Consider the following 12,490-nt stretch of genomic DNA (forward strand, 5'->3'; position numbering starts at 1 on the left):
TTAGATGTGCTTGGTTTCATTCAGCCCCATAACCTGACTCATGCAGGTATAAATCACACAACAGGGATGATGAGTTCTTTGTATGTTCTGTAACAAAATGTTGTGCGTACCTAGTGTGTAACTCAGATGTTAGCTGAGGTCATCCTCTTTTGAACTGTGTGTGAAGTTGACTCAGTACCTGCCCCACACTGTGGAGGAAGTCTGTTGCTCAGTCCAAGGTTTCTGAACATTTCAGGGCTGGGATTTTCCTCTCATCTGACTTTGAATACATTCTGCGGCAGCATCGTTTGCTCTGCTTTTGCAGCCTGACCCAGCAGGGAGACTCATCTCCTTTTTATTGATTCCCACCTCTTCCCTTTGGACTACAAAACAAAGATACTTACATGAGGCACCTATTTGTGCACTAGGATATTATAGGTTTGAGGATGATGATCAATGTTACGTTACACCAAAGCAGAACTCTCAGTGTTGGTTATTGAACATTTCTTTTCTTTTTTTAAAATATATTTTATTGATTATACCATTACAGTTGTTCTATTCCCCCCCCTTCATTCCCCTCCACCTGCACCCTCCCTCCCCCACCATTCTGCCCCCCTTAGTTTATAACCACATGTCTCAAGTTCTTTGGATTCTATATTTCCCCCACTATTTTCGCCCTCCCCCCTATCTATTTTCTACCTACCATCTATGCTATTTTCTGTGCCTTCTCCCCCCTTCTCCCCCTCCCACCCCCTATTTCTAACCCTCCATGTGTTCTTCATTTCTATGGTTCCACTCCTGATCTAGCTGTCCTCTTGGTTTGCTTTTGTTTTAGGTGTGGTTGTTAATAACTGTGTTTGCTGTCCTTTCACTGTTAATATTTTTCATCTTCTTTTTCTTATATAAATCCCTTTAGCATTTCATATAATAAGGGCTTGGTGATGATGAACTCCTTGAACTTGACCTTATCTGAGAAGCACTTTATCTGTCCTTCCATTCTAAATGAAAGTTTTGCTGGATAAAGCAATCTTGGCTGTAGATCTTTGGATTTCATGACTTGGAATACTTCTTTCCAGCCCCTTCTTGCCTGGAAGGTCTCTTTTGAGAAATCCGCTGACAGTCTGATGGGTACTCCTTTGTAGGTGACTGTCCCCTTATCCCTTGATGCTTCTAGGATTCTCTCCTTCATTTTGGTCTTGGCTAATGTAATTATGATGTGCCTTGGTGTGTTCCTTCTTGGGTCCAACTTCTTTGGCACTCTCTGAGCTTCCTGGATTTCCTGGAAGTCTATTTCCTTTGCCAGACTGGGGAAGTTCTCCTTTATTATTTGTTCAAATATGTTTTCCACTCGTGGCTGTTTCTTTCCCCCTTCTGGTACCCCTATAATTCGGATGTTGGAACGTTTAAAGATGTCCTGGAGGTTCCTAAGCCTCTCCTCATTTTTTTGAATTCTCATTTCTTCATTCCTTTCTGGTTGGATGTTTTGTTCTTCCTTCTGGTCCATTCCATTGATTTGAGTCCCCGTTTCCTTTCCATCACTATTGGTTTCCTGTGCATCTCCCTTCATTTCAATTAGTTTAGCCTTCATATGTTCCTCTAATTTGTGACTTTGTTTCTCTAATTTGTGACTATAATCTACCAGTTCTGTGAGCATCCTGATAAATAGTGTCTTGAATTGTGCTTCTGAGAGGCTGGCAATTTCTTGGTCGCTTAGAGTTATTGGCTCTGGGACTTTGAGTTCTTCTTGCGCCATCTTTCGGGTTGTTCGTGCCTGTTCCATAGCAGGATCAGAGCCCTAAAGTGTTCACTAGAACAGGGCAACTAAGTTGCTGGGTTGTGACCTTGTATGTGGGGGCGGGGTCAAAGAGAGACAATGGCTCTCACTGGTATTGCAGGGCAACTAAGTCGCTGGGTTGTGACGCTGTATGTGGAGGCAGGGTCAAAGAGGCACTCTGGCGTCCAGTCTGCTGCCTGCCGCCCCGGCCCTCACCTGTGCCGAAGGGCAACTAAGTCGCTGGGTTGTGATGCTGTATGTGGGGGCGGGGTCAAAGAGGGACTATGGCGTCCTGTCCGCTGCCTGCTGCCACAGCCCTCACCGGTGCCGCAGTTTCTGCCGTCACCGGGCCCACGCGTTTTGTCCCACTGCACGCGAGTGTGCCACCGCCGTCAGCCCTCGCCACCTGGGGCCTTTGTGGTCTGTCTCACTGTGCGAGAATATGCGCCCGTGGTCTGCCCCGCACCCCAACTGGTTCCCGTCTGCCGGCGTAGGTCGAGGGATCCTTCCTGCCCAACCCTGCTCGCTGCTGGCTCCGCCCCTCTTACCGCCCCGTTGAACGGTTAGATGTAGTCGGACTTCCGTATAATTCAATTTTCTGTCCTTTGGTTGTGTCTTTGTTTCTCCAAACCTTTGTTGTATTCAAACTTGGTTGTGGGAGAAGGCACAGTGTTTCCACCTATGCCTCCATCTTTGAACATTTCTTTAAAAGTCCTTCAGTAATGTCATATGATTCTCTTCATGTACAATTCCCAAACTGACAAAGCTAACGTAGGTGTTAAAAGTCAGGTTGGCATGAAGAGGGACTGGGGTGAATCATGATGGGGCTTTGGGATTCTGGTACAATTCTATTTCCTGATCAGTTGCTGGTTACACAGGTGATTTGGGGAGAAAGCTATTGAGCTGCACACCTGCGATTTGCACACTTTTCTGGATTCGTGCTATGCTTTAATAAAAAAATGAACATTAAGAAATACAGAACACAGAAGAAGCCTGTCAGCAACTTTGCGTTCAGGCACGTAGCTTGGCTCTCTCTCAGCATCCAGACCCTCTCCTCAGATCAGTATAGAGAATTCTCCCACATGCCCAGCATCTGCATCCAGAAGTCGGTTGCGTGTTTTAACCTGTTAATGTTTTCAAAAAGGACCAAGAGAAATGCCAACACACAGCGTGTTGTCAATGATGAGCCTGTGCAGAGACGGCCCCTCACACGCCCTTCTTCTGAAATATCCTTGGCACAGTTGTGCCAGGAAGAAGCAGACAGGCTCTCTAGGTGCCCCCTCTAACCCCTTCCACTCTTTGCTATCAGCCTGTCCCCTGGAACCTCCCAACCTGTCAGGAGAGAGACTTTGTCTCTGCTTCTTGCCTTCCAGAGAGGCTAGGAAACCACCTCTGCACAGTGTGACAGACAGATTGACATACAGACCCCCAAGTCATCCCTAGAGCTAAACAGCCCTCAGGAAACCGGAGCATTGCTCAGGGGGCAGGGAAGTCAAACTGTGGCTCTCAGGACACTTCAGTCTGCTTACCTGTGGGCATCTCCAAAGTACAGCTCTGAGCCTGGTTACCCCACCTGCAGCATGGCCTTTGCCCTAAGCTTCGCCAGCTCCACTGCTGGGTCCCACCAGTTATGGTGGGACATGGCACCTGTTCTTCAATAGGAAGATCAACCACATGGTGCCAGACACTGCAGTTGATGCCAGCATGGTAGCGCTTAAGGCCAGGTTCCAGCAGAAGATGGTGAGGAAACGGGCACGAGTGGGTAAAGGGCACATCATCACATGTAACTGCTGTGGTCAGGTCAGCAGGTTGGGCATGCCTCGAACACCTACATCAAAGGCCAAGGCACTGGCTGGCCACACCAGGTGTGTGTGGCTGTGTTAGCCATACCTGGTTTATTACAGCCTCCACACACTCAGCAGGAAGGATGCCAAATCCAGTGACCTGCTGCTATGGTATGTGGAGGAGGACCAGCTACTTAGGCTCTTCACAGTCATCATCACCGTCTGCTATATCCTCAAAGGACAAAAGAACTTAGCAATGTTCTTTTGCAATGATGTTAAGAAGGCAACTGCTTTATCCACTTCTTGTTGCTGTCACTTCTGCCCTCACATTTCTTGGCACGGTTCCAACAGGACAGGGACACCAGCCCTGAGGAGAAGAGCCCAGAGCTCATCACAGGGAATGACTGCTTTTTCTATACCCTCCCCCCCCCCCCCCCCCCCGCCAACCCCAGGAAGCTGCAGCCAGCAGGGCCCAACCTTCCGGCTCTGTCTTGGCCGTGGTGCTGCCATCACTGTGGGGTCCACTCCTGTTGCTGGTGAGCTGGGGCTCTGGGGCTGGGCCTCCACAGACAATGGTCTCAACAGCTAGAGGAGCCTTGATCTTTCTTTGTTTAAATTCCTGGCAGCTCCCCCCAGGAAATGGTGCTTGTGTTAAATGAGACAAAAACAGCTTTTTACGCCAGAGAGAGGAGGCCTTCAGGAAAATTCTCTGAGCTCTGCAGGCTCAACTGTTCTGTAAGACCGCACTTCCAGGCCCTTCGCCTAGACTCTCTTCTCCTCTGAGTATGTATCTGGGGCTGTGTTGGGCTGGGGTCGAGTTAAGAACCAGCCTCCCAGTTTTCTGAAACCATTAAGTCACTTGGATGCTCAGGGTATGAAGATGAGTGTGGTTATAGTATGAGATGCCCAACTCCTATGTAGCAAATATTCCCTTTGGTGTCATAGTGTTTCTTCTTACCATGCTTTTCTTTAGGACCCCCAGGGTATCAGCTAGGTCTGAATTTTGACTATTAACAAAGTTCAGGTTCTCAGGTCCATGAAGTTCAGAGGGCACAGATGGGTACTGAGAGGAAGAGATTAGTGGACATGTTCTGTTTGGCTGCTCAGCATCTGGACTTTCCCCCTCTATCTAAAGAACTCCCCCAGGTAATGGCCAAGTAGAAGACAGAGCTCAGCTCCCCATAAGGAGCTGGCAATGCTAGGTTTGTCCTTAGTGGTCTCCCTTGATGGGCACAGGCCCTATACACCTGTACTGGACCTAGGCTTGACTCTTAGCCTTCCAAATGATTATTAAACCCCATTTCTGCTTACATCTGCCAGAGAGAGTTTTTGTGGTTTGTGGCAAGAGCCCTGCATGAGGTGAAGGGTTTCATCTCCACATCACCCCAGCACCACCCTGTTAGATAAAGATGTTCGGTTGTCTCTCTTCCTCCTTTCCTACTCTCTTTTATAGTATGGCTCCTCCTTTATATTATGTTATAGAATGGGCTCTGTTCTACTCCTATTCCTTTGCCCTTGGACTCATCTTAGAATTGACACAGTGTGGCTGCCTCAGAGCCCAGTGGCTTCTCTGGAGTTCTTTAGCCCAGTAGCCTTTTTGAACCTCATCAGGGCTGGCTCAAGGGCCTTGGCACTGCTACTCAGGCCTTTCTTTGGGGATGATGCCATGCCCCACCCTCCACAAAATCCTCCAGCTGGATCTTTGTACACCTGCAAAGCTGAGAGACGCATGTGGGCTTGGGCAGGCAGTTGCGTGGAAAGCAGAGCTGGGTGTGTTCTTGCTGTAATTGGTTGTGCTGTAATATGTTTCCCTGGCAGGTCCCAGGCAGGCCTGCCATGGGAACATAATGTGACAAAGGTGGCACCACAAATCTAAGGGGGAAAGAACGGGTTACCTAGTAGTGGTGTTGAGAAAATACACTCACTCTAAGGAAGAACATAAAAATGAATCTCTACCTAACACTGCATACAAAGGTGGATCCTAGAATGAGATACAAGCTACATGTCAAAGAAAAACTTATAAAGATGGTAGAAGAAAATGAATTAAAATATATTCTGCTTTGGGGACATGAAAAAACTTATAGTTTTAAAAACTCAGATCATATGCGTACATGGTTAATTTATTTAAATGAGTTTGATTACATAAAATGAAGAAGTTATCTTCTATAAAGGACATAAGAAGAAGTTAATGGGTAACAGAATTGGAGAAGACATTTCCAATGTTTAAAACTGACAAGGTATTAAAGTCATTCTAGACAACTCAAAGAAATTCTAGTGATCAATTAAAAAAAAACCCCAGCAACTACAATAGAAAAATGGACAAAAGAGAGGGACAGGTGGACTACAGAAACACATGACAGGATGCTCAAAATCACTGATAATCTGAAAAATGCAAATTCGAACAATCATGAGATATCATTTTGAATTTATTAAACTGGCAACCTTTAATGGCAACCATTAAAAAGCCTGGTAATGCTAGGTTGGAAGGATTTTGTATCATAGAAGTCAGTCTTGTGTCAGTGATGAAAATGTAGACAGGTGAGCCATTCTGGAAAGGTGTCTGGTTCTGTTTGGTCTAATGGAGTCCTACATATGCACATCCTGTGACCTAGCAGTCCTGTTCCTGGAGGTATATCCTAGGGAAATCCTTACATAGACCCATTAGGAATCACTTATAAAGCTGTTTATCTTGATACATTTCCATAGAGAGTTGAAGGCAACCTGAGTGTCCATTGCTGGGAGAGTGAGGTGACTGCACATGCTGGGACAGTTTGCAGAGGTTAGACAGCTTGAGTTAGCTGTCACACAGCAACACATTAACATGTTAAAAACAAAGAGGAGGAAACAGAGTAAGATATGATGCATATACCATTCACATAAACTTTAAAATACATGCATATAAATTAACAACCCACACTTTACAAAAAACATTCAAATAAAGATGCCCATTAACAGTAAAATAATGACCTATGGAGGCAGAGGAATGAAAGTAGGGAATAGGGATATAAGAGAGTAAGTTAATCTGTAAGATAAGTAAAGGGCTTTGTGTAGAACAAGCATTCTAATATGGCATGGACTAAGCAAAACAGGAATAAGTGAAGCTTCTTCAACAGAGACAAACAAAATAAAATAAGAACAAAGTGGAATAAAATCTTGATTATTCAGGCAGAGTGTGATGTAGGCTCCATGGCAGGTACTGAGAAAGGGCCATGGAGATAGGGCGGGGAGAGACTCTGTCCACGTTGGGGAAATTAGAGGAGGCTTTGTGGAGAAGGCAACAAGTTTGAGTGAATGTTACCTAACTGAGAATAGGCCTCTTTCCCAAGTGGCTCACATAGGAGAGGTCTGCTCACATCAGAGAAAACCTGTCCACCCACTTACACTGAGTTTAGAATCAAACCTTATCAGATCATCTCACCAAAAGCCAAGTATTTATGCCAGCGACACTTTATATCCTAATGGATGGTTGGGGAGCCCGAAGATGGCCTCTTGGCGGGACCCAGAGCCCTCCTGTGTACCCAGGGGCATGGGTGAGGCCATCTCCAGTGGCTAGTTGTAACTTGCTCTCGGTGTTGTAATGCTCCCCTGTTATCCCCATGTAAAGCTCAACTGTGGATAATTAAACAGGAAGATCTAAGTTCAACCAGAGAAGACATGGTATCGGGGCCACAGGAGAGCTCATGGCATCTGCTCCTAGTAATGGTAGAAGAAGGGATAAACCATCTTCCCTCTACAGAGACGACAGAACTTAGAGATGTCAAACCATTACTGAAGGCCTGTCAAAAAAGAGAACTTGATAGGGTAGAACAGGGAAGAGAACAGAGCCTAAATGAGTGAACATTTTCTCCTCCCCTGAGGTGTGTTCACCCACTGTGGGGGTGGGGGAGGCAGCTAACAGGCCAGGCTCCTTAGGGAATGGGAGGAGTGACACTGCATTTCATAGTGTCCCAAAGACACACAGGAGTCACTTGCTACCTCACTTCCATGACATTTTTACCTTGGGGCTGTCTGTCAGTCCTCAGAATCCAAAACATAGGGCTGGGGGGACAGAGCTGGTGTGTTCACTGTCCATCAGGGTTGAAACCCCAAAGAGCTATAACTGGCGGTGGGGTGAGAACTGACTGTGTGGTCACCTAGAATATTCCCAAACCCTGGTCCTGGACTGAGTGCCCTCCGGTGCGGCCAGAAGGAAGGGAGGACCCCCTCTGGAAGGAGATCCTAGGTCTCAGATTAGTTTACTGAACAGTCGTTTCAGGTAAAATGATCAGAAAGCGCACAGGCACATGAGGCATCTGAGACAACAACAATATGAATTAGAATCAACAGAAGCTATAAACAATAGAAACAGACCCACTGGGATCCCAGATGTTAGAGTTACTAGATACAACCTGTAATAAAGCAGTTATTCTGATGTCCCTGGAAGTAATAGAAATACATTTTATGCAAGGAATTGGAAATTTTGAAAGCAGCATTGCAACAAACTAATTAGATATTCTATAACTGAAAAGTATAACAATCCAATTAAGAACTAAAGGAAGGGTTAATAACAGTTAGTGGAAAAAAATAAGTCAGAAGAAATTATGCAGAATGAAGCCCAGAGAGGTACAAAGATGAAAAATGTAGAAGGGAAAATAATTGAGATAGAAGATACAGTAAGAAAACCCAGTAAATATTTAATTGAAATTTCAGAATGAGGGGAGAGAGTGAATGGAGCAGAGACAGCATTTGAAGAGGTAAATGTTGAGAACTTCCCAGAATTGATGAAATCAGCCAATCCTCTGATTCAAAAAGCCAGATGAGAGAGTGGCACTAGAAATACGAACTGGGCAAGCCAAGGATTCCTTCCCTCTTGTGGAAGTTCTTTCATGAGAAGGAGTGATGGTACTCTGAGGGGTCTGGTGGGTTTCTTCACAAAGAAGTTGCAGTTTGTTTTTGAAGGTGGAAGAAATTTGTCCTTCTTTATAAGCTGAGGTAAGAAATTATTTGAGAGCGAGAGGCTGAAAACAGAAGGAGAGATAATGCATGAAGTTTTTAGGCTGAACAGGGACTCATGAATAATTATGATAGCTACCATTTATTCAGTATTACATGTCGAAGTCTGTTTCAGAAACTTGTCAGACATTGATATTAATTCTTAGGATTCTTAACAGTTAATATTTCTATTCAAATATCAGTGATGTGTTAACAGACACTCAGTTTAAAGGGGGAAAAAACTTGATCATACAGCTAGTGAGTGGTGGCAGTAGGATCCAAGTTAGGCCTGACTTACTGAAAAGCCTGTGTTTTTCCTGCTCTCCCAGGCTGCTTTCAGAGCTGCAGTTGGCCTCAGAAAGGCCTTTCCTCTGTCTGAGGTCGGAGGGGGAGAGAGGAGTATGGTGGAGGTGATGTTTGCAGTACACGCAGTGTGGATGTCAGAAATGTCCAAACGTATTGAGAATTGTCGTGAGTTTATTGGAGCCAAACTAACGACAATTGCTGGGAAGCAAAATCTCAATGGATGGAGAAAACGCTCCAGAGAATATCAGTTTTGCAGCTTATTTAATACATTAGAATGAGAGGAGGAGGCATAGAAGGGTTACAGAAAATGCATTGGTGGTAGATTGAGGGGGAGGAGAAAACAAAGCGGGGAAACCTCTAGGACTGGATAAAAAGTAACATAGAGCAACATGTGCTTCTTTCCATTGGTGTGAACAGGATCGTTACCAATAGCCTTCACAGCATATGGAGACCTGTGCAGGGAGCAAGATAACAATGAAGGGTTCTGTGGTCTCACCATTACTCTGACATTTGAAGTGTGTATTGTCTGAAATGCAAAAAGACAACAGACAGGCTCACTTAAGTAAAGAGAAGCTAGAGACCTAGGATGGGACTACCCGCCCCCCACCCCACTCACTCAGATTGGGGGCTGTGCCTGGGCTCCTCTTCCTCCCCCACACTGAGGAGGCTGTGGGCTCCTTACCCGTGAACTTAAGCCAGTGATTTTCAACCAATATACCGCAAGAGGCACACTGGTGTGCAATAAGAATTTTTAAAACATGTAATACATGAGTATTTATTCAGGGGTACTGAGCTCTTTTCCCTTGGATTGTCAAATAAGAAGAAAAAAAGACAACAGCCAGCACAACAATAGCCATCAGGTATAATCAAATCAAATGTAAAACTTTTTTGGTTAAATCAGTAAAAAATATTTTTTTGGTGCCAAAGAATTTTAGTATTAGTTTATATGAACCAAGAGATTAAAAAGATTGAAAATCTCTGAACTAAGCCCAAGTAAAGCTCTGGAGTGCTGAATGAGAATCCAAAAGTCTCCAGGATGGTGTGTTCTGGGAAGCGCGCCAGTGCCCTCTAGTGTGTGAACTGGGGACTTCTGAGGTCCCGTTGTTCTGACTGGGGCGGGGGTACAAACCCCCTAGAGCCAGACTTGGGTGTTCTGCCCAAACTGCCTGGGACTGTGCGGCCCGAGCTTGGAGGTGAGGGAAGAGGTGAAGGTGGGAGTCAGTGTCGGGAGGGGGCCCTCTGGAGAGTAAGCATGGTCCGGTCCTCCAATGAGCCAGGTTTGGGTCAGCCCCAGTCCAGGTCAGCCCAGAGGCTTCCTCCTGCCTCCTCCTGCCTCCGCATCCATGGACCTTGCAAGCCTTTTAGGTCTTCATTCTCCTTGAGGGAACAGTGAATACATATGACCAGACCGCTGCACATATTTATGTGGAAACTCACCACTAAACAGGACTGGAAGTATTCCCAAAGATTTTGGAGCCTATTAAAGAAGGGGAGAAGGGGTGAGGGGGAGATCAACAGGCAGGTAAGGGTGATGCTTAATATCAGTCTTGAGACTGTGACCAGTCCCTAGACCAGAAGACTAGAAATAGGATGGTGAACTTTTACATCATTAAAGCTTTATAAAAGAAGAAACCAAGGAAATTCAGGCAGTTCTTCAAGAACCAGGAGTGAAATACCAAGGGAAAGGGAAATCATGGAACTTTTAAAATATATATAAAAGAAACAAGTAGAAAACATATATCAGAGACCATAATGATTGCAGATGGATTAAATTCCTCTATTTAAAAAGGTCCCCTAGTAAAAACCTAGGAACACCTACCTATTTTCTGTTCATGAGCCACACAGCAGAAACAAAATGACAGTTTGAAAACAAAGAGGCCAGTAAAGATGTACCAGGAAGAGCTCACACCCCCACATCCACCCATGTGAGTTCTAGCTCCAGAATACCCCCCACATCTCCCCATGTCCCTTCACCTCACTGCTATTCCCTGAGCCAGTGGTGATTTCCCACCTGCAAAATAGTGATAGCTTTGTCATTGGTCTCTCTGTGCTCCTCTTGCCTTCCTCCCTGCAAAGCAGACAAAATGTTCTTTTTAAAAACATAAATCAGATTTTTAGGGTCCTTCAATGTCTTCTTCTGGCATTTAGAATGAAATTCAAACTGCTTATCCTGGCCTGCAAGTCTCAGCCCCACCCCCACCCAGCTCACACCACCCCTCTGTCCCAGCTGCTGCCACAGTGCTGGGCTTTCTTGCTGTTCTGCCAGTGTGCCCAGGCACACACCGTCCCCGCTGGCAGAGTGCCATCCCTGAACTCCTCCTCCTGCATGCTCAGGTCCATCTCCTGGATCTCTCCTGAGGAAAAGCCTTCCCCGGCCAGCCTGACTAGGGTCGGGTTCCTTGCCTAGTGACTCTATCATTATTCCGTTTATGTCCGACAGAGTAATTACAATTCCTAAACATCTTGTTTATTTATTGGCTTATTTATTTCTTCTATAGTAGAATTTTTACTATCGTCTTTTGGGTTCTGCTCAGTATACAATCATATCAGCTGCAGGTAGAGATTATTTTTTTCTGGTATGAGAATTGGTTCTTATAACTTCAGTTCATTTTAATAACGCCATAGAGCCTTTAACATAATATTGAATACCAGTGATCATGGTGAGCATCCTTTCCTTGTGCTTATGGAATAGCTTGAGGGTCTCACTGTTTAATAAGTTACTTGCTATTGCCTTTTGCTAATTATTCTTGATCATGTTTAAGAAGTGTATTTTATTCCTATATTAGTTTTATTTTCTAGTTTCTTCTGTGGTAACTTATGTAAAATTTCTCTTTCTTTTAGTGTCAATTTGTATTTTTCTAGGAATTCAGCCGTCTTCCCTAGATTTTTGAGTTCGGTGCCACAGAGCTGTATGTGGCACATATAATAATTAAAATAATTATAATTATTTTCTTATAATTATTTTGATCTCTTTTGTATTTGGTGTTATATGGCCTTTCTAATTTCTAACATTATTTGTATGTGATCTCTCCCCTTTGTCCCTAATGGTAGCCATGAAGTATCCATTGATCTTATAAAAAATTAGATTTGACATTGAAGTACTGTATAACTCAGCAACTTCACTCCTATGTATAAGTTCAAAAGAAGTGAGAGTATGGACTCAAGCAGATATTTGTAATATACCAATGATCATAGTAGCATTATTTGCAATAACTGAAAGATGGGAACAACTCAAGTACCTATCAATAGATGAGTGAATAAACCAAATAAGGAAAATATGTACACTGGAATATTATTCAGTGATGAAATGAAATTCTGACACATGCTACAACATGACTCTACCTTGATAACATTGTGCTTAGTGAAATTAGACAGACACTAAAGGACAGATATTGTATAATCCCACTTACATGACTTATCTCAAACAGATAAATTCATAGAGACAGAGAATAAAAGAGACGTTACCAGAGGGTTCGAGGAGAGAGGAAGGGGTAGTTATTGCTTAATGGGTACAGAGTTTTTGTTGGGGATGATGAAAAGGTTTCGGGTGTAGGTAGTGCTGTGGTTACACACCATTGTGAATGCAGTTAATGCCACTGAATTGTATGCTTATGGGTGATTGAGATGGTAAATATTACACAATGCATATTTTACCAAAATAAAAAACTAGATTGTG

This window comes from Sturnira hondurensis, unplaced genomic scaffold (assembly GCF_014824575.4).
Source record: "Sturnira hondurensis isolate 20B ecotype Veracruz unplaced genomic scaffold, ASM1482457v3 Scaffold0009379, whole genome shotgun sequence".
Taxonomy (NCBI): Eukaryota; Metazoa; Chordata; class Mammalia; order Chiroptera; family Phyllostomidae; genus Sturnira; species Sturnira hondurensis.